Source organism: Patagioenas fasciata, chromosome 7, assembly GCF_037038585.1.
Source record: "Patagioenas fasciata isolate bPatFas1 chromosome 7, bPatFas1.hap1, whole genome shotgun sequence".
Classification (NCBI taxonomy): Eukaryota; Metazoa; Chordata; class Aves; order Columbiformes; family Columbidae; genus Patagioenas; species Patagioenas fasciata.
This window is the reverse complement of record NC_092526.1, coordinates 31809232-31836549: the sequence shown is the minus strand read 5'-3', so window position 1 is coordinate 31836549 and position 27318 is coordinate 31809232. Positions and strand designations below refer to the sequence as shown.

The following is a 27318-nucleotide window of genomic DNA, read 5'->3' as shown; positions in this document are numbered from 1 at the left end:
TATGCAATCGTTTGTAATGCTGAAATAAAACAATTAACTCCAGTCCAAAAAAAAAAAAAAAAAGAAATTTCAGCCAGCAAAAAGAAAAAACCCTCAAAATGTCATTTTGGGCAAAATGCTCCATGCAGTGCAACATAAAATCCTTCATCTCATCTTCAGATTATTGATCCTTTTTCTAAACCTCTTCTCCTTTTAAATCAGTAGGTCAATATTTAAATTTAAAAATGCCTTTTTCAATGGAAAGCAAAACAGCAAACAAGTTTTGTTTGCAAATTGCAGGAATGAACTAGCTGAAAATTTTCTATTTCTGTAACATTAATGAATAAAAAGAGAAAAATCACACAACAAAATTAGTTTCAGGACTTCCCTTTTTGGGGCTATTAGGGCTTGCCAGATCCCTGCTGAACCAGTAAATTATGTCAGTTCTCTTCCATTTTCTGATATATTCAGTATTTGTCAAGAGCTTTTCCCACCGCTTCTCTGGGCAGTGTCTGGCTGGCAGCAGGCAGGACCACCTGGACCTGCCACCCACCAGCACCCTTCTCACCCACAGCTCATGCATAGTTGTGGTCCAACTCCTTCTTTAAAAGCTGAGAGAAAGAGATGAGGAATGATGCTATAAACACATCAGTTCCACAGAATGGCAGGGTCAAAAAAAAAAAAACAACAAACCCCAAACGGTATTTTATGGGTATGGGAATGTTTCATGCCAAGAAAAAGCAGAATGCTCCCAAAACAACACAAATGCTTCCTCATTCTCACTATTAGTGCCCCAAGTCCCCAGAAGGGCACTGAGCCTGTAACCACAGCGATCTGCTCCACCACGCAGGTCCCTGTGATGCTGAGGCATCAGGTAGCGTGAGATGAAGCATTTAAAGGAAACTTGTTCAACATGGGTATCGGTGGCACTGTGGAAAATGCCACCCTCTGCTTCTAAAACTGTAATGTACCTTCAATATTAGCAATTTCTGCTTTAACTGAAGGGAAAGGCCTTTAGAAAAACCTTTCCCTGGAAAAAAAAAGAGAGCTGTCACGAGAACCAGCAACCTCATGCACAAAGAAGTGCTCCTTATGCCAAGCACAGTGTTGCTTGTGTGGTATCGCATCCCACCGTGATACTATCAGTCTATACAGACACAGGCTGACTAAGTAACAGAAGGTGAAGCAGTGACTGAAGCTTCCAAATAAGTGAGCTGGGTGCTGGGCTGCTTGAAGGGAAAGGTACAGCCATGTTGTGCACATAGAGACCACACCTCTGAGACACAAACAGTAGATTTAGTCTTAGTTTTCCTCCTGTTCTTTGGCATGGCTCACCCAAACAAGGGCATCTCAGACTGCGTGTTTTCAGATACCCAAATTCTTCACAGGGTGACCATGTGGATGCTGTTTGGAGCTGAGGAGGTCTAGAGGGAGATAAGGCTGTTGGGGCAGTGCCAAACCACAACTGGGGTTTACTGCAGGGCCATGGTGCAGGGCAGCTCCAGTGTGTGGCATCTCCCCAGGCTTAGGTGGCAAACGAGTGAACTGAAGGAACAGGTACACAAAGCAAGAGCCCCCGGAGATGTACCCAAAATGTTTGGCTAGACTCTGCCAAGGGGTGAAGATGTTCCAGCACAACAGGACGAGGCACACTATACCAAGTATTAATGCACAAAGTGGGAAGCCTGAGGCTGAATAGAAAGCAGAGATGAGGCAGCATTCCCTCAGAGACCCAGTGGTGTTCTGGATCTTTAATGTCAGAGCGTTTTTTGAACACACACACACACACACACACATACATATACAAGTGAGATACAAAGCTAATTAGACATGCAACAGGGCTCTGCTGCAGCAAGACTATAGCTGATAGTCTTGTACGGGATGTGATTCCTGCTGTAACACTTTGGATTCAAGGCAGGCAGTATGGACATTGTACATTTATCTAAGGGCTTCTAGGGGCTATAACCATCAGCATTATCTTTAGTAAGGTTGGCAGTGAGATTTAAATTTTTAACTTGTCCTGGGAAATACCTGACGGCAGCTCTACAGTGTAAGCTGTCCTCTCTGCCAAGCGTGTGGCGGGTGGGAGGTGGAACAGGCAGAACCCAGCCCATTTTGCTGCATCAGAAGGACACTGTGACACAATGCAGGATTTACACATCTGACATCTCTTGCGTTTTAAAAGCATTATCCAGCCCACAGAAATTTATCCAGAGGTAAACACACCATCCTAAAGAACAGTGCATGAAAAAGTTCAGCTACTCTTGAAAGCTTAACTACTAATTTGTGGGGGTTTTCCGTTACTAAGTAATGTGGTCATCAGCACTGTGCAGAACAAAATACTAATAGAGCAACAAATACAGATTGGGACTTGTCTTCCTCCAAACTGAATACATTGCTGCAGAGCTATGCCACACCACTCACTCATGACGTAAAAAACTATCATCACTACGCTCTGACATTGCCAGAAATACATCCGTTTGCATGCCACCTCACCCTGTGTATTCCACAAGGGTTTCTCAGCTTGGCAGGCAAACACGGGCAGAGTGGGGCTGCACAGTCCTTGGGTTGCTCTTCTTCACTGCAGATTTCTTCCACAGCCCCTTGAGCATGAAGCCTATACAAGCAATGGCTAAGCAAGTAAGTAATCCCTCCCAGGTTTCACAGCTGAGCAAAGGCACTTTCTTCTCCACACCAGGATTCAAGAGCCCCTGGTTTGTGTTGTATTAATAACAGCCATTTTCCCCTCATGCTGACAGCAGGAATGAAGGTGAACTTGAAAAGCTAGAGAACAACCTTTTGTGCTATGTTATTTGTTTTATAGGGTATAGACTTCACTCCCTGTATAGTAGAAAAAACATTCAGCAGAAAGGGACAGGTATGAGTTCCAGCTAAATATTGTATAGCAGTAATAATACTGAAGTATTGCATTACTTATTTTGGCAATTGTATAAATTAAATGTATGGTATTTCAATGCATGGGCAAACAACCTCTGGGACCACTTCTAAGGAACCTGCAAGAAGTAGGAAGGGAAAGAAAGGGCATGTATGCTCTACAGCAGTCAACACACTTGCCATTTCCAAATGGGCCCACATCTAATAAATACAATTTTCAGGGCTCAACAACAAATAAACCCTTACTGATTAAAGCATTGAATATTAGTGACTTTAAGGCAGTAATACTTACAAGGAGACCATAATTTCCTAAATCTTAATAACTTTCTAAAGCCACTTTTAAAGCATTAAGTCGCCACTTCTCAGTCACAGGGATGAACATGTGTGGCTATTGCAGCTGAGAAAATTTCACAGGAAGGAAGCTGGCTAATTATTAATAGTCCTTTAAGTCCTAAAAATACAACAAGGGCTGGTTTCCTTATCCCATCTCTAGGTCCATTCCAGAAGACCACACATTAAAACCAATACACATGAAATGCTGGAAAACCCAAGAGCGTAAATCACAGCAGCGGGAGATCAAACTACAAAGAGGATTTCTTTTCCTCTGCAGAGACTATTAGTTATATCACGTTAGTCGACAGCCTAAGTCATCAATTCACCTTCATCATATTGGACACAGGCATCTGTCAACAGCTGAGCACAGCTCTTGCAGGGAACACACTGCAAGGTAATGGAGAGAGAAGTGCTCGTAATTTAAAAGGCAGGTTCAGTGTGTGCTTCTCTAGTTCAAAGAGCATAGAGACTTCCCTCTTTACCACAGCCCTGTGAATTCCAATTGATCTGAAACCAACTTGCATTTTCTAAATGTTGCTGCTGAGTTTGAACTTCAGTGAAAAATCCATTTGCTAGAAATGAAAGTTGCCAATTAAAATCAGACTGTTTATGTTGCTTTGGGGAGCTGAGGGGAAGAGAGAGAGAAAGAAAAAGCCAAATAATTCATTAAGTGATCTATATTGTGCCAGTACAGTTAGCAATTATAATTATCCTAATAAGACTTCACCGCTTATATAAGCCCTTCCATTCAGGGATCTCAAAACACTTTGCAAGCTTTAATGATGTCAGCTTCATAACATTCCTGACCTCGTTTACAGGGAAGGGAATTGGGGAAAAGAGAGAAAACAACACCATTTTCTGTAACAGATAGCTTTCATCTTGTAACTGTCTGTAGACTTTATACCTGAAGCTAAATCACACTTAAAAATCAGGGTCAGCTCTGAGCTCTTGAGCCAGTAGTAGTCCTTGACTCACAGTGTACGCAAAAAAAAAATCCTGAAAAGGCTAGTGAGAACTATGTGGGCAGGGAAAGCCCATCTGCACATGTGCTGCAAAGAGCCTTGGGTCACTGAAATTTGTCACCTGGTAAACTCAAGCAGAGAGCTCCTGCCTCAGGTCCTCCACAAAACCTTTACCTCAAACAGCAGTCACACATGGTACGGGTGTTATCGGTGTTCACATCTCCAAATTCACAGCTTTTGGTTTTGGCTCCTCTTCTGAAAGGAAAAATGAAATAGAAGCAACATGAGATCCTAGGAAAAGAAAAAACAAACTGGAACAAACAGTTGAATACAGTGCAGCGTGCACCTAGGAGAAAGCAGGACTTGAGTAGCAGCCACCATGGATTTCTCAAGAGCACACTGTGTCAAAACAATATAGTTTCTTCCTATGAGAAGCTGACAGGTATTGTAGGTAGAAGAACAGCAGCAGATGTCATATATCTTGGCTTCAGACATAGTTTTTTGTAGCAGTCTCGCAACTGAATTAAGGAAGCATAGGGGCTTCACACTGCAGGGAGAATGCAAAAGTGGTTGGAAAGCAGTACCTGGAAAGCAGTTATCAGTGTTTCAACACCAAAATAGTGGTATGGATCCATGTGTCCTACAGGGAGCTTTAACAAATGAGAATTCTAGCTCCAAGCACCAGAATGCTCTTTAAGAGGACTGAGGATTTGTTTTGCCTGTGAAGTACGTGAAAAAATCCTTCCGCTCTCCAGCAGGGAGAAAGCCTTGGTGAAGCACCACAATTAGGCTCTGCATTTCTAGGAAATCAGCTACCATTTGGGAAGAGTTTAGACTGGAGCATGAACAGGATCAGAGGTCCAGAAAACAGAATTTATGTGGGAAGGATAACAGTTGAATAGTTTACCCTAAAAGAGGAAAACTGAGAAAGGACCCAATAAAGGTTTCAGCTATGGTAAAAATTCTGCTTTTTACTTCTGTGATGGATGGGATAAGGCGTTTCAGAGGAGGGTTCAGAATGGGCAAGAGAGGCTCTTGCATTGGACTAACATGACCACTATTAACCCAACAAGCCATTCCCTGCTGTGCTTCCTGGGGAGAGTATAAGTCTCTCTCCACAGGCTACAGAGGGCACCCAGTGAGATTAGCCTTTTTAAGCTAAAGTTGGTCTTTAGAAATAATTCACCTGTGCTATATCTGTAAGCCCTTGTGAAGTAGGTCAGGACCGGACGATTCAAAAGGAAAGGAGAACTGCAGCTTAAAGAAGAATTCTGACAAGAAAGAGCAGGGGGATGGAGTCAGTTGTTTTATGCCAGAAATCCAAAATCCATGATGTGCCATATTTGCTAACTGTTGCTTTAGTCAAAACCAATTGCCAGGCACGTGACAGAAAGCTGGGCACCTGTTAAGAGCCCTGGGGACAGGGACATGAAGTTGATACGAACAGCAAGACAAGCTGCCCGGTCAGTCTGGAAAGCCACAGGCACAGAGCTGCTACCAGCCAGCTCTGCAAACCGCTGCTCTCGTTTCTGCGGTGGGGCAGAAGAAACTGTGGCAGGGCACACCTTAGCGCTTCCATCGCCATCCATCTCAGGTCTATAAAGAGTCTCCAAAATAAGTTTACATTGGCTGCCCAGATTTGAGAGTTTAATGGAATAAGAACATTACTTTTAAGGCAGGGAGGAACTTTTTTGTGTTTCCAAAACTTTTATTCTGCAAAAAGAAAATAATTTTATCATTTCAGAGCACCTCATGAATCTGCTAGAGAGAAGACTCATCCCACAAATTCTCCTTTGTGTGGCTCCTCTCCATCTGGTAATATTCTTCTAAAAATGAAATTAACTTTCTTGCTCACATCATTGAAATTCCCTTCACAAGCAGATATCCGAGTAACCTTAACACTAATTTTAATTCTGAAAAGCGTACAAAAAAGGGGAAATTTTCTCATTATTAATGGAAGAAAAAACCTATTTAGCATATCTAAACGAAAAGTGTAAGATCTATAACCCATACAATAGCAATCATGAAAAAGCTACAAGATGGAATTATTCTCTCAGGGCTTTTATCAAGGTAGTTATCATAAGTTATATGTGAAATCCACACAGAAATCACTCAGAGAATTCAGTATTCATATACTTCTCTACTGTAAATAATCCCCCATGCAACAGTAAAAGTTCTCTGTTTATGACTCCATAATTCAGGTTGTATCAGCAATTAGCACTCCAAGTTATAGCAGAGTGCTATGTTTTTTAAGAGTTAGAGGCAGTTGTGTGTTATAGACAGCAGACAGCTCCCTGACTTGCTGGTGAGGATGGAGCAGAGGATGCACAGACAGTGAGCGGTCGTGCTGGCTGCCCGAACTGACGGACACCCGGGGAAGGGGACGAGGACCACTCGAGTTTAGTGCTCTCTCAGCTGAAAGAGGTTCCTACTGACCTCAAACTAAATAAAGACATGAAGTTTCTTCCCACATGGAAAGCACTGCTGTACACTTCAGAAGAATTAAAATGAAGACTTCTTCGTGCAAGTTTAAAAGCAGTGAAGTCTGTCCCACAGTAACACCTTAGTCAGATGAGATGGGTAGCACCAGGTATTTTATTCATTCTGTTTCGAAAGTTCTCCTAATTAGGCATTACAATGTGTTTTTCATCATGGAGAAGCTGTTTTAATTACTCCTGTCGCTCGCTGGGGGAATTACTGCTGCGCATAGAGAACAGCATTCTCCTGCCTTATACCCATGAGAGAAGAACAATGTGCCATGTTGCTAAAAATAAATTGTGGCGCTTATCAGCTGGTCTTCTGCAAATAAGAGATGGCCCACATAAGGCCCGGTCAACTCCAGAGTGCAAAATAATCCCCTACCTCTATTTAGTTCTTACAACACTGGTTTATGCTCATGGTAAATCAGTGTCTTCAGAAGGCAGCACGTGGCGTAACATGGGACAAGAACAAATCTTTATTCATTCCCTGCCTGTCTCTGCATTTTACTCATGGCAATTTTTCTATGCTCCTGGACTCTGGGTCTGAGCAGGGAACATGCTAAGGAATAAGGTGAGCAATTGTGATCTCAAAATTTGTCTGACTCTTCCATGTCTTAAGCTATATTTCCTAAGAGATTAATTTCTAAGGTGATATATTTTTGTGTGCCCAAATTTTAATCTATCTATCACAAAAAAAAGCACTTTCAAAATGGTATTTGTAAGTCATATATAATGTAAGCCACCACAGGGACAAGCTCAAGCCTCCTCTCAATGGAGCTAGAGGTAACTCCTTCAAAGTTTGTTGATGGCATTAGCAGACAATACAATGTGAGAATAGTTAGAGAGATGAGCTGATACTCTTGGCCAGGTTTGCAGGGTGCCGGCAACGCAGAACACCTGTAAGATTCACCTTTGCTCTGTGGGACAGACGGACGCTGTTCCAATCTCTTAATGTCATAAATATACCAAAGAAACCAGAAGAGTGCAAAATGGAAGAGAGTGTGTTGAGCAGGTAAAACACATCTATTATTCATTACTAAGAAGTTCAGAAGTCTGACATCAGAAATCCATGTTAAATAAATGTGTTTCTTGCCATATTCCACAATTTCTACAAGTGCTATTTTTATCACGCTAATGATATGAATTCATTACAACTGCAGTGTCTGTATATATTCTCATGAATTGATTTTACGTGTTGTTATTTGTAACTAAATGGGCAGTAACAGGCCAATTAAATCCTAGAACTTGTTATAATAACCCTTTTTGCAGTAGACCCTGATATCCTTCCTTAAACACATTCTCAGATATAGTGAGTCTAAACTCCATTTCCAACCATGTTTGTGGTTGTTGTTAATTAGACATTTCTGCAGGACCAGAGGTGGCTGAAGCCAACAGGAACAAGGGTTCAGGTGGAAGTTGAGAGGTAAATATGGGCTGCATAGTCTACTTTATAACCAAAGTTTATGTTCCCCAAGACAATAGGCTAAATGGCTTTAAAACCACAACTGATACCTAAATGCTTAAGCAAATCTTGCCAGTCTCTAACCAAATACCCAGGGAGAACATTTCAGTTACCAGCAATTCCTTAACCTGCCACACAAAGACATAAAAAGATCCAATGGCCAGGTGATAAGGCTACATAAATTCAGGTCACATTAAGCATTATTTTCTTTTAATAGTCAGGAGTAATTAACCACTGAAACAATTGGCCAAGGGAGACGTGCCTTTTAAAAACTCTGTGGTAACTCAAAAAAGGTTATCAGCTTAACACAGGAATAAGCACAGGACAAAATACTATGGGCTGGTTTATTCACTAGGTCAGTCTAAAACCATGGGGAACCATTGTTATGAGCTGTAACATATGAGACTCTGTGAAGTCCTTTGGTTCTCCTGCAACTGGTCCTCCTCTACCAACTTATTAAGTGTGCTGAATATTAATTTTAAAATTCTCAGATTTTCTGAAGAAACCCAAACCATACCCCCAAACCACAAGGCCAGATCCTCAGCTAGGATAAATCAGTGCAGTTCCACTGAAGTAACTGGAGTTGGATCAGTTGTCATGAGATGAAAAATCTGAGTCCCTTATCACAGCCACCTACGTATTTCCCAGTTTTCACGCATTACTCACCTAAATCTCCTCTTGATTTACATCTAAGACCAATGGCTTGGAACAGACATCTCTGCATCTTCAGCACTGTGTTCCAGACTTCTTCTAGCATTTCCTTGATAATTCTGTTTATTCAGATTTTGTCATGTGTACACCTTGTTTTCAGCAGGTTTTGTCAGTGCTTAAAGGGAACAATCAAGCTAAGAGCTAGTCAGCAAATAAATAGACTTAGTGAGGTTATGGTGAAAGAATAAACAGGATTAGCACTTCAGGAAGACAGAACAAATTCAGACACGCACTCAACAGGCAGGTTTCCTTATCAAGCCACGAGTGCCATGTTAAGCAGGGACAAGGGAACTCTTAATGCTTTTGTTTCTAACCAGCGATCTTCAAGAAAATACAACACTGCATAGTGGAAACCAAATGTTTTTAAATATTTATACAACAAGTGAATTCAATAGGAATTATGGTAATTTAAAGATTTTATTCTCTTTTGCTAAAGGGCTGTAACCACAGGCTAAAGCATGTGTAATTGTAATGCATGCAATGTGCAATGCATACACTGCCTGCAATCACGCAATAATCCAAGTGGGAAGAGGCCTCTGGAGACCCATACTCTACTAAGAGCAGGGCTAAATTCGAACCTGGAGATGATTACTCAGCACCTTTTCCACTCAAATTCTCAAAATCTGCAACAATGGAAATTGCACCAAACTGGGACAACCAGGACCATCATGCAGGACTACCTGCTCCCTTGCTTAACTGTTACTGCTGCCAATAGTTTTCTATCCAACAAGAATTGCTCTTGTTGCAACCTGTGCCTGTTGCCTCTTGCCCTGTCGCTGTGCACCCCTGGGAAGGGTCTAACACCTCCACCTCCGTAACAATCCCCCTTTGGTAGGGACAGTCTGCAGGTAGCTCCCCTCATGCCCAAAGCCTTCTCCTCTCCAGGCTGAACCAGCCTGTCCCCCTTTTTCCTCACTTGTATGCTCCAGCCTCCAAACACCTCCATGGTCCTCCACTGGACTTGCTCCAGCTTGTTAGCATCTCTCCTGCAGCCTCCAAACCAGATGTGCTGCAATATGGATCAATCCCTGATGGTATTTGCTAAGGAGGCGTGAAACGAAAAGTGTCAAACATCTAACTACTGCCTTTTGAAATCCTCACCATCTTTCATTGCCAGTGGTCAAAACCACAACTCGCCAGTCCAATCCAACAAAGGCTGAGAAATTAATTGCTATCTACATTTCCAAGCCTTATGGTCCATCCCTCTACCTGCCTAGGAGAGGAAACAGCTTTTGCTGCGTGCTGAAGAATTGAACATACAGAATTTATGGCCGCAAGGGAGAAAGTGTATGACAGTTCAAAATGCTTTTGAGAGGTTTCTAGCATCTCCTCCATACTGAAATGAGAGAGTTTCCAGACTGACAGTGCCCAAGCTATAGCAGAAAAACATGGCCATGTTCTTTGAGAAGTGTGTCCCAAAGCTACGCATTGCCTTCTGCAACTGCCACTCACAAAATCAATACAGAACTCACCACTTCCATGAGGGAACGCGTAGGTTGGAATAGGCTTGGTAATAGAAAGTAATAAATCCTTTGTGTGCTGGAAAAGGGCTTGAGCAAAAGTGAATTAGGTTTAAAGGAATGAATTGTTAAGTCTTCCCTTAAAAAGGGGAATCATTTTGCCACAGGGAAGGAGCAGGGTTGTTCACCTGAAGGATCCAATAGGATTCTTCTGTTACATGCCAGCCATCTGGATCAATTCAGACATGTTTTGTCATTCCACAGTGCCAGCACAGGGAAGGACGACTCTCTGGTGCTGCATCTTCACCCAGTGCCAGAGCGGAGACTCCCTTGGCAAACATGTTCTCCCCTTTAAAATCACAGCTGTTCCAGGGATGTGAAAAAACACTGTATGAGACAAAAACCTGAGGCACTGAAGGACTCTTTAAATTAATGGCAAAAGGCAGAACAACAATCTGGAGTTTGAAAGAGCAATTACAAACTGCAAATAGACACATCTTTAGAAGCTAAGTATTTACAATAAGAAACAACTGATGTAAGCACTAGTCTTTATATTTTTTAATGTTCTCCATTTAATAATCATCATCTTGCAAAACACACAGTAGCACAACACCAAGACACAGCCTTCCTATAGCCTGGGTGGTTTTTAATTACAGAGAAAGGATTCACTTTACTTCTACACAGATGTTCTCAAAGTTGACAACTGCACCGGTGCTAGGACAAGAAGAGAAATAATATCCTTACATCTGCAGATTTCCATGCAGAAATCAAAACAACTAGAAGAACTGTTACAAAATGAGCACATTTCTTCACACTTCATGGGAAAGGGAGGGAAGAAGAAAGAGAGAAAATAAGCACTTCTAGCGCACTAAGTGATCATTTATCTTTGTTCCCTAGTAGCCTTTGTGAATGCAATTGCTCTACTGAACTTGGCACACTGCCTGTAACATTTGAGGACTTTGCTGCCTTAGCAAAGTGTCTCTCCTGAATTCATTCCATTCACAGGTTGCTGCTGAACAAACGAGACTGTCCTTTTTTATTTCTGTCACCTGAGGAAGCTCACAGGATAATAGGCGCAGAGCTCCTGGCCCCTGAAAAAAGCTTTTGTAAATAACTTCCACCCTCCACTTCAGAAATGCCATAGATGCAACACATTTTGATACTGCTGTAAAGGTATTTGCATCCAGTGTTTTAAATTAAAAAACTTGCTTGTTGTCATAATAAAACCTGAAATCTTAATGAATGGATTTGTACTGACATCACCATGTCAGGGTATGGCTGACAGCATTACTGGAGTCCAAGGCTCCCATCATGCAAAGGAAAAAAAAATCCCAGACTTACTTACCCTTCTCCACTACATATGTAATTGAGAGTGTAGTATTCTGTGACAAAACACTCAAATCTGCGTGTTTGATCTCCCTCTGCTCCCTCTGTGCTGCTGGCTGCTGTAAGTAACTGGACTTACTGCTTCTTATCCCTATTATTCTTTTAAATCTTAACTCACCTATATCACAAGAACCACATGGAGAAAAGCTTTGATTATGCCTCCCTTTCCTGCATGGCAAAAGGGCTTGACCATGTTTTGCCTTGGAGAAACCCCATTCCCTGCATGGCCACCCCTGAGGACAGAGCAGCTCCTCTGCACTGATGGCAAAACAGCCTTCCTCTGGTCACCCTGCTATACATTGATTTTTCCAGCCGTTCTCTGGGATATGGCTTCTCATCAGAGAGAAACAGTACTGAGAAAAGATGGCTGATTTATTGTTCAAAGAGCTCTGCAAACAGAGCCCTAATTCTCACCTGGCATCAACAGTTGTGATTGAAGTCAAGAGCCACTGCTATTTATATCAGCTAGGTTCTAGGCCACCAATATCTGAATTCCTCCCTGTTATCCAAGCTGTCTAGACCCAGAGAAAAGAAAAATATTACTGTTCTCAATATGCATCAAAATTATTTCTTTTCCCAGCGCATTCTACTCTCTCCCCTGGGAAGCAGTTGAGTATTTAAGCTTCACTGAGAGCAGCAGAGGAGGGCTGGGCTCAGATGCTGGCTCTGCGGGACAAGCCCCCCCCACAGACCAGATTACTCCCTTGTACACATGGGGATGCTCCTGATGCCCTGAGGCAAACTGAAGCTTCCTGCTGAAAAGGCTGAAGAAACCCCAGGCATCATGACTTCTGCTGTTCCTGCTAATAACATTGCCTGTCCACTGCACCCTGCCCATTCTGTGGCTGCTGTGTTCAACCCGGCACGTGGATTCATCACCTCAGAAGCATCTGGAGGATGGTGCATGTCTCTTATATACACAAAGCTAAAAAGAAAAGTGGATCTCCTGCACTTATTTTAAAACATTTTAAGCTTATTCCTACATACGAAAGAGAAGTGCTCCCTTCAGGTTTAAATTAATGAGAGGAGTTGGTAGTAGCTGAAACAAGATCAAGAAATGTAGGAAATCCTTTGATGTTGCAAAATAGACTAACTATTGATGTTTATCTAAGTATTTGGTAAATTATACTTCATAAGAAAGTATGTGCTTTAGTCAAGGCTACTTTGCATAGGCAGATGGGTTTTGTTTCATTTTGCTTAGCCTTTGTGTTTCAACATTTCACTAGTTTTCTTTTTATTTTAATTGTTTGTAGGAAAGTTAGTTGGAGCCACTTGGAGAAAGGCACTTTAAAGGAATCTCAGCAAGGGAACAGAAAAGGTTATTTCTTTCTTCTTACACTTCTAAGCTATACTTTAGTAGAGAAACGTGGGGCACTCATGGTGCTGCTTTGAAGTCAGGAGAATGCAGGTAAAACACAACGCTCTGCACACCACCAAAAAACTGGATATCTGAGTCACCTGTGACAGTATCTTCACAGGATTGTGATAGGTATAATAAGAACTGTTCTGGTCACAAATAAGGGCCATATACTGGTCTTTTAGAAAAGAAAATTCATCCCCATCTTTGTACTATGCTCCAGAGGTCACACTAAAGAAAAACCCATCTGGATTCAGAAAGTAAAATGAAATACATTCCAGAGATAGCCCCCTTAGGCTGCTATTCTACTGTGGACCAAAACTAAATAGATTCAAGAACTGTAACTGAGATGAAGAAGATGAACTTGCCTATAGAACTGCTGGGCACGAAGGGGCCTCTGGGCATGGCTACAGAGCCACAAAAACATCCACTCATTTCAGCCACACTGCATTAAACCCATATGCTCCTCCAGACAGCCTTATTTTGGAGGTCACCTTAAATAAGACAGAAAACACTACATTTGAAAATGTTTTGGTGTCCATAGTCACTGTGGTAATTTTAATGTGATCACCTGGTGTGTGGTTAGCACTTCTTTCAGCTCTCTGCTAACCTGATGTGATAGATGGCACAACTCCAAAATACAAGCAGTATCACAAGTTTTCAAAATTGTCTAAATATATAGCTAGCCCGCTGGCTGTTTATTGCAGCATGTCAAGTTTCATCTCTCCACGAGACAGAATTTCCCCCCTCAAAAACAAAAACAGAATAAACACTAGTACTTAACAAAAAAGAATAAAACACACACGAAAGACAAATATCCTTTCCCAGCACTTTCTGTGATGGCTATGGCACCTGCTCAGACGCAGGGATTTGGGAAATGGCTTGTGAAGACGGGGCTTTCGGCACAGGAGGGCACGGGGAATGTCTCCTCTCCTGACCTCCTGCTGTGCGGAGCGGCTTCAGGCGAGCGCAGATCAGGGGGTTCACCTGACTGAACACCCTGGGAATGCGGGCTGGGGGTGCTGGGCAGGCACAACACCCTGCAGGGGACTCAGTTACGGCCATGAAGCCAGAGTGAGCCTAAGGATCCAACACCCAGCTGCCTCAAGACAGGATCTTTCATGACCTCATGACCCTCTTTCATATCCTTCTACCAAATTCCCGCATTGGGAAGCATAACCACCTCCAAAGCAGGCAGGTACTATTGTCTCCAGTGCCAACCACAGTTCTACAGATATAAACAAATAGGAACTGTGCTGAAGTTTTGCTGGAAGTGCAGCTTTCCTGCGTGCAAATGAAGAGCTGACCTCCCCAGCAGAAAGGCATCTCAAAAGGCATGGAGGTGATGGATGTTTACAAGGCCTTAAAGTCCAGGGTCTGGGTCCCACCTGAGATGTTTTTGCCTACTTTGAGAGGTCCAAGCTGGATACAAATTTGAGAATATGCATATAAAACATATATGTATATTAAAATACATATGTATAAAAGCCAGTAAATTTCTGGTGTATTTTTATTCTCAATAATTCAGATTAATAACACCTCATTTCCTTCTCAAATTTAGTCATCTGCCTGCACCCACCATATCTTAGGCTTCAACATCCAGCTCCTGTAGCCTTTCAGCTCATTTCAACCTTCCTTACTGCAGCTTTTCCACCCCAAAACACCAGAAGGCACAGTACCTGAAGAATAACCTCAACCTGCAGGAGGCAAGGCCACTCAGGGGGTCTTGAGGGGGTGCAATATGCAGAACAGTGGCTGATCTCCCACCCCGCACCAGGCACTGGGAGCTTAACATGTCACAAATTTCATGTCATAAGCCTGCAAAGGAGCAGCATGGGAAAGATTTCTTTCACTCTTTCCTTCTCGAGATATTTGCTAAAATCTTGCCTGAAACACGTTGAAGGACGTGACTGACTGGATTGGGCACCCAATGCATGAATACTGTATTTGTGACCATAACCTGACATAAGGATCAATATGAGGAGAAGATCAGCAGCATCTCAATGTCCATACCACTGCCAATATATAGAAAGATTCAGAAAACCTGTGTTCAGTCAGCAATGAAATTCTTCTCCAGAGCAGTGAGAAACTATGTGCCCTTTAACCTCAATGCAGTCAGCTATGCAAAGAATGTTTTCTACTATATATGCATTGTCCAAATATTCCTGCTCTCTATCTTTCCCTTGTGGATGACATTTTCCCCCCTAAATTAATTAGCTTTCATTGGATAAATCAATATTTCTCTCAAAAAGAAAAAAAAAAAAAAGGGTAAAAATGTATACTGTGCAGAAAATACAGTACAAATGTATTGAATAGTCTAAAGATAATGATATGTCCAGAGACTGTGGTCATTTGAAAGCCCTGAAATGTAATTTTGAGAATTGCTTTATTGAGTTAATAAAAAGAGAACCACTCAAAAAAACCCACAAAGATACATATTTGTTAAGTTCTTTCATCTACTTTCCCCAATTGCTGAAGGTTGGAGCTATGTCTTATTTGCCAATAAAAGATTTTCTAGGACTCTTCAGGTACACATCACAGAGCAGTTACCCAAATGATCATATCCAAATGAGACATCTCGAAAATAGACTGGCTGTATGTATAACCAATGCATTTGGTAAATATGTAAGTGCTAGCTTCCAGTAATTGAAAAAAAGCATCTAAAAGAAGTCTTCAGCTGGAAGTAAAAAATATTTACCCCTCTGCACAGACAGGCTAAGATGGTACGTGTTGAAACAGGACGTGGAGTGTCTAATAAACAAGAGCCTCACCTGTGCCTGTCCTTGAGAAGGCTCAGAGCAAAAAGACAAGCTGGACACAGGGAGGGAACAACACAGGGGTGAAGTGTCCCCGGATGCCCTGTCCTGGGGACAGTGGACAGCTTTGCTCGCAGAAAACTCCCCTTGAAGTTAACCAACCCAGGGAGCAGCCGGCTGGGTCACTGCCCAACAAGCTTGTCTTTTGCCCCAAAAAGCACTTCTCTTGTAAGAGCTTTTCACTCAGAAAAGCACAAGTGCTTTCCAGATCCGTGGAGAATGTAAAAACTTCAATGCCTTTTGTTTCATCATTGTCCTGGCCCTTCATAGCCTTAAAGGAGGGGCTTCCTTTCACACAGGTACAATTTTACAAAACCAGTCTCAAAAGCAAAATAACACCAGTCAATATTATCCAAAATAACATCCAACCTCTATAGAAAATCAGCTGCATAAGCTACACAGAATCACAGACACATTTATCTGCCTGCTCATGTGTTGTTGAAACAGCCCTTGCAAATTTCCATTAAATTGCATAACAGAGGAAAGTAATGTTGTATTAAAGACTGAGGATGTATTCAGGACTTTTTGTAATACGTAAGTGATCTAGACCATAGGACTATCTCTAATAATTTTTTTCCCAGTCTAACATGAAAGGAGGCAGAATTCCTAGGTGCGTACACATACGCACACACGTCATAAGAAGAGCCAGAGGCCACGAAGGCATTGCAAACAGCAAGTTTTATTTTAGTTACCACTCTACTGGGGGATCTCTGAAGTAGCACCTAAGCTCCCAGGCAGAGGTGGCACCAGCAGGGATGGAGGCACTGGTAAGTTCAGCCTAGCTGGAAGATCCCTGGGCCTGCTGAGCTCACCTGTATTTCAAGGCTTTGGGCAGATGCAGCCTCCCACACTTTCTTACAACAAAGCAGGAATCTCAGACATAGTGATAAGGTGCCTAGAGTTTCTCACAGGCCTATGTTATCTAACACAGAGGTTCTATTCATCAAGCACACAAGGTCAGTAAAACAATTTGTGTGTTGTATGTTCTTTTTCTACAGGCAGGTGCAAGTCACTTGAGGGTATTTACATTTAACTAACCTCCTTGCCAATCTTCTGCTATATTCCCATACACCAAGCCAGGCATACCCTGGTCCCATGCTTTGGCAGCAGCGTGCTGCCACTGAGGGCTCTTTCAGGCACAGTCTGTATGTTCAACATATTTTTTCTCTCAACTCCTTACTTGGATATTTCCCCCTTGGAGATATTTTTTGCAATGCTATTTGACCCTCGCCAGCCGGTGCAGTGCAGCATTTTTGGCAGGACGTTGCTGGCAGGCTAGCCCACTGCCTAGCTCCATCCGTAAGAGCTTCTCTGACCTCCAAAGGGTGACGAGGACTGTGCTGTTAGCTTTCCGACTCAGACTCTACATCTCTAGGCATGCTGCGTGCCTGTATCGCACTTACAGGGCTGCCAGTCTCATACACGCCACATCTGTCTCTGCTTTTTTCTGTCTCTGAGGGATTTATTCCTCCCCTTCACTGGTATAGCAATCCCTCTGAATGAATCTGTATACGCTTTAATTTATGCAAAACTCAATCAGCGACTTGGCTCTGGGGAGTCTTTTCCAAAGGAGAAACTGTTGTCATTTCCTTCAGAAACAGGGCATAACATTACCTTTCCAACATTTGTTTTGAAATGACAAGCTGTAGTGCTACTGAGCTCCAGCAGCTCCCATTAAAAACAACTACCATTTGTGAGAGGTCTGGATATCACAGCCTTTGTCCCCAGATCACCCTGCCCATCTTTACTGTAGCTCTTGCAACCTCCTCAGGCTGACAAATCTGTTGCTGCTCAGTTACTGCTATTTTTTTATGAGCTCATTTCACTTCAGCATATCTTGATGCTCCTCTACTGTAATCACAGGGGTTAGGACAGGGGTAAGCTCCTTTTTTTTTTTTTTTTTTTTTTTTTTTGCTGGCTTCGTTTATTGATGTAGTTTCTGAAATCTACTGCCAATGTGGAAGCTTTACTACCTCTCTTAAGCGTAGCTGTGATAGCAACACAGCTTGCAAAGGTCCCTGCACAAATGGCATAACATTTACTGAGCCATGTTGTCCATGTTAATAACCCAAGAGCCCTAATAACAAACAACTGCGTCCAGCCATGCCATGACCCTAACTTGTTCGAACCTTTCCATTCTCTGGCCTTCACCTCTGGTACAAGCCAGAGCATCTTCTTAGTGACTCTTGAAAACATCTTCTCCATCCACAACATTTTTGGATGGTATGTGCTCCTGCTTGCCTTCAGCATGATGCCATGGTTGACAGGGCACACAGAGCTCATCTGCCTGTATGTCACTTTAGGGCTCCTCAATAGCAGTGCAATCCCATTCAGCCAGTTTTAAGAAAGACAGGGGGCAAACACATTTAATCTGACCCCTGTATCTCATTTAGAGAGTATGACTTGGCATTCTGGGGAGAAGAGATCATTCTCCGGACCAGTGTTTCTCATTCTCCATGTGCCTTAGCTGCTCAGCCTACAGAGATGCCAGGAAGTACAATGCTTCTTCCTGGAAGCATTATCAGCTTGTTTTAACTTTGGATTTTTCTCTAAAAAGTAATCTGCCTCTGTTTTCAGGATAATCCAGCAAAATGCAGTGCAATAGCGAGACTTGCACAAAAGCTCTGCATTCTCTTAATCCTGTTCTGCTAAGACATAGTCCAAAATCCTCAAGCATATATTCAACAGAATTTTTTGGGAGAAGCTTTCTTCCAAGTTCCCTACTCAAAAAAGAAGCGGTAGGAAACAAGAGTTGCATTTTCTTTTTTTCTAGAATCTTAATCTTACACTAATTCTAAACCTGAGTGGCTGATATTTACTTCAAACTAAGTAAACGCTGTTTACCCTGTGACCCATGGTGGAACACTCAACAATCAATAGGAAAATTAAGTCCTCCCTGCTCACTTTCTGAAACTCTAATGTTAATCATAAACCCAGTGTAAAACTTACTGCTCACAGAGATAAATCAAAATTACTTGTTCCTTCCAATATGGTTTCTCATCTCAGACTTCTGTCTTTCCTTAATATTTGCTTTTCAAAATGTTGTACGTTAATGCACGCAACTTAAATTCTGATGGAAACAGGACTCAGGTTACCACTGTGTGCAAAAAATCAAGATCATGGTCTCGTTCAAAATTGGTCCCTGCAGTGGGTCAAAGTTCCAGTGGAAAACCATTCTTCTAATTGCTTCTTTTCTGAAACCTTTCTCACCTCTCCTCTTGTCTACCCAGTTCCCTGGGCACAGCAGAAGACAGGGAGGGTCACCCTCCAAGTACCTTCTTCCAGACAGCTGTCCTCAAGCTGTTCCTGCCATCACTAGTGGGGTAGAAAACCATACCCAGGCAGGCAGTTTGTGCATTGAAACAGATTAATCTGAGGCCACTTGCTCCTATCAAGCACCATTCTTCTTACTGATCCCAAAGGCCATAAAATATTCAGCAGGAAACTGCACACCTCATTGCTTTGTTTCTAAATCCCTGGCAAAAAACCACATCCAGGTTAGGAGTGTCTACATAAAATAATTATATAAATACATCTGCTTCTACAAGGACTGTTTTTCCTCTAAATATTACCATGCATGGATGAAAACTGCTCCACACATCACTTTCTTTTAAAAACTTTGCTTCTAATTACCTAGAAAACCACAACCACAATAGCAGTATCTGTATCTAAACCAATGGAAAGTGACTTGATCTTATTTGGCCATAAAGGAATATGTAGAAAACAATCTCATCTGCTTCCATTCTAACCACAACCCCAGGAAAAACTACATCTGGGTTGGCAGTGCCTCTAAAAAACATACAAGAAGTCATTTGCTTCCATAAGCTGTTGTTTCTCATGCTATCTTTATAGCCAGTAAACTCATCACCAGAAATACTCCCTCCCTATGCTGGCCTCTCTGGGGCGGTAACTCTGCCCTTTGCCCTTACCTTCAACTACACCATGATAACCAGTCTCTGAATCAACAGCATGAAAAGTTATTAAGAAAAATGGTCCTCCTCATTGCAATTCTGCATACCTAGAAATATAGATTTATATATGTTTGAAATATGTTTTTATATATCTGTCTAATTCTATATGGAGATATATACAGACATACATACATATATGTAAAAAAAAGTCCTGTTTTCTTTTAGAAATCCTACCCTTAACCCTTAACACTAGGCAGACAAAGCCTAAGTGCTGCGTAAGAATTTACCTAATGTAAAGCCATTTTCTCTCACAAATGCCATTTCCCAGCTTTGCTTTTAGGGTCACAAAAATATTACTGAAATTATTTTGTCCAATTATTTTCTTTCAAAACCCCTAGCTTTACCATGATGGACACATGGGAAACTGGTGTAAGCCTAGAAAAAGCCTGTCTCCCCTCACTGCTATGTGAACATGACACATTCAGAAGAAAACTACTCTCTTCATCCCTTCCCTTCTGAAATCCTCAATTTACCACGCCTAATAGAAGTATTTTGACGATCTATTTTCCATTGCAACACTAATCTTGAAAGATTTCCTCCTACACAGATTCAGCCTCGTTTTAGGTCATTGGACATATATGATACAGTGGGAAGCTCTTTTCTGAAACCCAGCTTGAATGGAGGATAAACTCTGACAGTCAAGTGCTGCCTCCACCAAAAGTGTCCCAAAGCTGCTCCCTTAATCCTTCCACCAATAGTCTTCATCCTTTCTCATGTCCTGGAGGTGATTAAGATGAAACACCTATTAACACTACCTTACATTTCTAAAACTTCAAAATTAATATAATTACAGTTTTTACTGATACATTATACATGAAACAACCACCTAATCTGACACCTGCCCAGTGCAATTTGGCTCAGAGATAGCTGACAAAAACTGGAAACTCACACCCAGTATTTGCCATCAGAGAAGACAGAGAACAGGCCCTCCTAGGAAAGCACATGTATGTGCACTTGGGAAATTTTAAGAAGTCAAAAGTTATTAGAGGTTTTATAAGTGCTAGAAATACTGTTTCTCTTAAAAGAGGTCTTTGATTTACATACTGTACACGAGATTAAGAAAAATTAGTTTCCTGCAGTAGTTTTAAGGCCTTTGTGAATATAAATACATGGGAATTTGTGTTGCAGGTAAGTAATTTATGGTATTCAAATTTCCTGGCAACTCCTAAAAATGACTTTAATAATCAAGATTTTTTATTTGCTTGGGTTATTTTTTTCTTCTCCAGAGAAGGCCGAAAGGCCCTGAGAGATCCCATTCTCTGCTCTTGTCCTCCTAATTAACGAGATTTAGAAAAAAAAAAAATAAAAATAGAGAAACCTAACCTTCACAAAATTATTTCATTTTCTTCAGGACTACAATCTGGATGCAATCGCTCTTGAATGCTCTGTGAATCAGGTGTCAAGTGTGTGTTTGAGGAACTGGTTTGCATACGCACATTAATTTTCAAAGGTAATAGGTTCCTATTCCACCCTGGAAAACCCTGTTCGCCCGTCTCACATAGGAGTAAATCTTACACTTAAAGCTTAAAAATATTTTCCCAGACTATCAAAGAAAACAGGTCAGAGTTCCCATATATCTGAATAAGAGCCTATTTTACTATGAGTCCATGTCTTGTGCTTAGATTTTTGCAGTCTAAGGAGAAAAGGGTTCTATCTTGAACTTTTCTCATGGTTCCCAACTCCTCATGGCTATGAGGAGTTCACTGCAACCTCTTTTTTTTTTGTAGCAGGGAACAGTTCTACAGTCTTTCTCCTTTATCCAGCTGTTTATATTGATTATGCTTGTAGGAATACTATGTTCTGAAGCTTTTGATCCCTTAGGAAACATTGAAACCGAACAACTTCAAAAGTTATTGGGGAAAAAAATGACAGACTGTCCCATCCAAAGAGACTTTTTATATGAGAAGCCAAGCTAAAAGTGCAGGAGGAGATTCGGTATGGATTCGTATAAAACTTGAAAGCAGAGTTAAGAGAGTCTGACTTCAAAACCTTTCCTGAATCCTTTGGAGATATGGATCTAGATGTTCAAAGTTAGGCCCATTCTCATAACAGAAAGCCCCAAATCATGGATCTTACCAATCACAAATGTAGAAAAGTCAAAGTCACATTTGGGACCTCTTCTCTGTTCAGAAATAGGTTGTTTTTCTTTTTCATATGCTGCTTCAGTGAAGTTTGATGGAAGCTGGACAAAAAAAGTTACACTTAACTGAAGACTAAGCAAAAAGGCAAGCCAGTGTATTGACTATATAGTCAATTCATATATGAATATTAAATGTGTTTTCCCTCTTTAGCCCTCTTAGTTTCACATGGGTTTTGCCAAGGGGCATCGTATATTGGATATTCAGATACATTTCAATTCCATAATGGTTTTGTAGTTGAAGTCATGCATAAAAGGATGGAAAACGCAGCACATTTTACTGAAATAAGACCCTGCGAGCACTGAGGAGTTATTTTTAATATTCCTGACACATGAAGCCTATGCTACAAGGCATTTATGTAACTCTTCTTTGTTTAGTACCACCTCCATCAGAACACAAGTATTTGCAGCTCTTTCAAAGCAGCTCTCTTGCAAAAGCATAAGCTACCTTGAACACATTATGAAATCCATAAAACCTTTCCAGCTGTTTAAAGAAAGAATCGAGTGATTCGACCTCATTTGAAACCAATTTTTAAAATGCCTCAATGCAAATTGTTTATCTGAATTTGACTCCTTCAACTCCTCGTCAATAAGTTGTTTGGCTATCATTACAGCTGCCTGTGCTGGCATGTTATTATGTGAGACTGGTAGACCTTGTTAAACACACAGCATGGCTCATTTCACTTTTCCTTCTATTAGCAGGTAGATAGAAATCATTCCTTTTAACTTAGTCAATGCAACATAACAAGTACTGAGCATCTTATTTTTTTTAGGTGGGGGTGTGTAACATAAAAAGCCTTCAACTGAGACAGAGAGCCTGCTAGTTTTGTGCTGCATACCACAGATCTTAGGACCTGCCAGTACTGGTGAATTCATGGTCTGTCGAGTTTCTGAGGAGCACAAAAACAGCCTGGGATGGGCTACGCAAAGCTGTATTGCAGATACCACATAAATACTCATACCCTGGTTCAATTTGATAAATTGAACATTTAACATTTACAGTTATGATGCAATCCGGTAGCCTTTCACATATTCAAGGCAAAAGCAGGAGTGCCCACATACCCATTTTATAGATGAGGAAATGAGACATAAAAACATTTCATCCAAGAAACAGAGGTTCAGAGAAGTTAAGCACTTTGGGCAGCAAATCCTTATCTATTGCTTTCAAGCTCTTTCTGAGGGTTGGTTTTACACCTGCTGAAATCAACAGCCGTTTACACCAAACACGTCATGACATTAGTCTGTGTCTGACCTACTGCCACAGGAGGTGCTCAGCACTACCCCAGCTCTGCTCTTATGACGGTCGATGGATTTTTGCCGCTGACAGCAATCACCTCTGCTGACTCCTTTGGGAATTCTGCTTTGGAAATTCTCCCTGTCAGGCAATGACAGATCAAGCCTCCCCTGGCTGATGCCCTCTAGATTGGATTACCACAGAGGGAATTTCCCAATCAGGCCAGATTCCACCTTTTTTTCCCCTCCTTATTCTGGCTAAGAATTCAATTTTCTTTTATATGAAAAAATATTGCCAGCATATCTTTCTCATCTAAGCTGAAGGTAACTTCACTTAGATTGGCTTTGCTAGAAGCCCTTCTCCTAAATGCAGTGCTCTTTGCAATGAACTTTGCAGCTTCTTTCTAAGCTGCAGAATGCCCTCCATTTTCGCTGGCTTGTCTTGATTAGACCTTAATACTGCTGACTGATTTCCTCTGTGATTTTTCTCCATGCCAGTCAATAAGGTGGCAATTTTAATAACACAGTTCTTGGATGTAATGTTATCCACAGATCGGCATCAACTTTTATGGTTACACTCTTGAAATCACCCACTTCAACTATACTTAATTTCCCGTGAAGTTCAAGAGTTCTTCATTTGTCATGTCCCTAACCTGGAGCCACATTACACTGGTTCTCTCAGCAGCTTCTATTTCAGTTCATCTCAAAATTCAAGCAAAATGATTTTGAAACATATTTTACTTTTCAGCTATTTCATGTTGAGTATATGGGCAGGCAGTGTTTCCATGTTTTTTCAGAGGCTATGTTCACCTGCAAGTAGAGTCAGGCTGACTTATGAGATTCGAGCAGTACAAGGAAATCTTTTCATGAGACTGATCTGAATTTTGATTCTCCAATAAAAGCTGGAACAGGAGACAAAATTGGCTTGATTTGATTTACAGTTTCTGAATCATGCTGCAAAAGTAGCCCTCTTTTTCTGCTCCCAAACAATTTCCAATTTATTCCTGTGTGTTATTTATGCAGATATAGTTACTGAATAGTTTATCAAGTGATTTTCAGATTGGGCTTGCTGCTTGGAGTTATTTTACATAAATTGATCAACAACTACTGGTTTATTAACCTGTTCAGTATACATGCTGCAAGAAGGATGATCACCTAAAACACACACTATTATTTCTGCTCCATCATGGCCTCACAGAAGACATTGTACCATCAGAAGAAAAATGAAAAGCAAAGACTGAAATCCCAGAAAGATAATTCTTAATCAAGGAGTCACAGCCAAGTTTGTGAAACTTGCCTCAGTTACCCACGTACAGTAGTTTTCACACTATAAGAAAGAAGACTGAAATAAAAATCAGGAGGAGGCACTGTAAAGGAGCAGCCCATTCATCTGAATAACTCAGCATCCCACTTTGCAAAAAGCTGGACATGAAAGTGCAGACATTTAGGACTACTTGATTTCTGAAGGTGACCCCTGAGTACCAGGGGAGGTTAAGCCCCTCTTATCGTCTTCCATGGCTGAACCCACAGTCACGGGGGCTTGGCAGTAAAGCACTGCTGAAATCCAAAGGGGGAACAGCACGAGACAGTCCTGGAATCAAGAGTGGGCAGAGGCCACTTTGCAGGACACCTCCAACCCCAAGACAGTCTATAGAGAACTCCCAAGAGCAAAAGCACAATCCTTCTGAAAGCTGTTAACCTAAGGACACTATTTTAATTACAAAAATTATAAGAAATATAGAAAGCAAAATACTACAGAGGTGACTCTAAAAAATATAAAGTAAGGAACATTACCATAATAAGCTCTGAGGACACACAATGAAAACTGTTACAGCTCCAGGAAAGACACATAAGGATGAGCATAACAATTACCTGCCTGACAGAGAAAAAGGAAGAAAGCTACATAATTTAGAGTACTGCTGTTACTGGCTTTAAGAGTATGGCAGTTACCCAGTTCTGGCAGAGATATAATGGCTATCATTAGTTATCTAGTTGTAAGGAGGACATGTAATGTGTAGTATTATTGTTACCTGTCCCTAAAAGAGAGCAAGAAAGACAGGGAGAGAGAGATGATGAGAAACCTGGACTGCTACCTGGCTCCAGAAGGCAGAAATTATGTAAAGATTTGCTGCTGCCCATAGCTGTGCTTTATGGCCACTAATTCATGGAGGGAGAGGCAGGGGAGAATGGAAAGCAGTCTGAGTTATATAGTGGTTATCTGGTACAAGGACAGATTTCCAGCTGGCTGCAGCTGATAAAACTTGCTCGCGTTTGCTGCAGTTACATTGACTTCAGGTCTGTGGAGAAGGAGAGGATGGGGGAGATGGGGGCTGCCTTGGGAGACACAAGCACCACAGCCCTCTTAGAGCCAATACGGACCATGCAAGAATTCCTAGGGTGACTGATCCCCTCGTGGCCCCCATTTGGCTCCCCAGCTGCAGCAACCTCCAAGCAGGCATCATTTCTCCATGCACTCCCGGGAGCAAGCTAGAAGCCCTGTGCAAAAGAGAAGGACAAGCGAAAGGGATGGCAAAAAAAAGGAACTGTAAAGTATGGAAACATGGCCTTTGAGACCTCTGATACACCGGATGTAGAGTTATAATATACTTCCACAGAACAAAAGATGCTTGGACCTTTCTGTAGCCTTCAGTGTCTATCCCTTTGCTGGATGAATGATATCTGCCCACCTACCCTACTTTCAGACCAAAGAGACAATTGAAGAAAAAAAAAAGATACTTTTGTTTTTTAATTTTTTTTTTAAACTTGGGGCAGAAGAAAGTGATAGCATATTAAAAAAAAAAGGTGTGTCAATTAACCAAGACTGCAGGAATGAGGAAAAACTATGAACTTTGTCATAAGAAATAACCATGGCAGAGATACTAAATAGCCTACTGCACCAGTGAGAATGACGCATACAGACACATCTCTCTTGTCTTTCCCCAGACTTTCTTTTTGCTCATTCAAGCTTGCTTTCTAATTTTTCTCTTACACTGTCCTTTTCTTTTTTAACCAGTGTACTTGGTCAGATGATAGGATTTCTGGTCTACAAAATATTTGGATATGTCAACATTTGTTTTCTTTCCAATACAGACTGACAACAAATATATCCAAAGATTATGAGTTTCAGCATACCATGTTTCTCCTTCACTTTTGTATGTACATTCTACAGAATATACATGACCATTACCGGTATGTTTTAGTGTAATAATCTGATACACTATTTAAATAATTCTTTTTAAAATAACCTTGGGCAGCTACTATAAAAATATCTCAATCATCACTAAATTTCAACTCTCTGCTGTTGGCTGAAAAAAAAATCAACTCTATTATGTCATGACATAAAATAACGTAAAACTATCTACCAAACCTAAAATAAATACATTCAAAACAAATTTCCAGGCTTTCCAGTTCTGCTCTGAAACTTCCCTCAGCTAAAGCTCTGTAAAACTCTACTTGCACATTTATTCGATTTAAACCAGCCTGAATACAGGCAGCAAGCCAAGCTCGTGCCCAGTTCACAGTACACAAACACTCCGTCAGCATGAGCTGTCTGATGTTACCTGCTTGGTTCCTTTTCTGGACTGATGTTATTGACTCTAGAATACCATATCTACCTCCCCTCCTCCTCCTCCAAGTAAAGGGGAAAAAACCTACACTCATTTGGTGCTTCACTCACCTCCCAGTCCAGCCCTTGTATTAACATTCACTGCAAGTCTCTGTGTGTGGCTCCTGCAGGACCATCAGGAAGCACTGATACTTTTGGGAAAGAAATCACAGATATGTGTTCATGTAAGTTCATACCTTTTTGAGCTCAGTGGCTTGAGAGGCTGATAAAGGTTTTGTAGTTTTTGCCCTAACCACTTCTCCACCTCTTTTGCATCAAAAAGTGATTAAAAGATGTTAGCTCAATGCAAAATGTTCGGCTGTGAGGGAAAAAAAATCCCACCAGTTTGTTTCCAGTTGTCTCCAGCAAGAGCTGCCCTCCCCTGTAGGGATCAAGCAGTTATCTCCTCACTCATACATATGGGAGAGGAAAAAAAGGCACCTGAATTACCTTCTAGAAGTAGGGGGGAAAAAAAAAAAAAAGAAGAAAAATTCAGGCATTTTTTTCAGGTTTGAAATATAAGAACAGCCTT

At 41.4% G+C, this 27318-nt stretch overlaps 1 long non-coding RNA gene across 5 annotated transcripts in view; it reads right to left on the bottom strand.

The window, feature by feature from the left end:
* LOC139828446 (uncharacterized) overlaps positions 1–27318 on the bottom strand; it is a 64689-nt gene that overhangs the window by 18890 nt on the left and 18481 nt on the right. For all 5 annotated transcript variants that reach the window (XR_011740040.1, XR_011740041.1, XR_011740044.1 and 2 more), the window contains exon 4: positions 4344–4424. This is a non-coding gene — a long non-coding RNA (uncharacterized lncRNA). The remainder of the gene's footprint in view (positions 1–4343; positions 4425–27318) is intronic.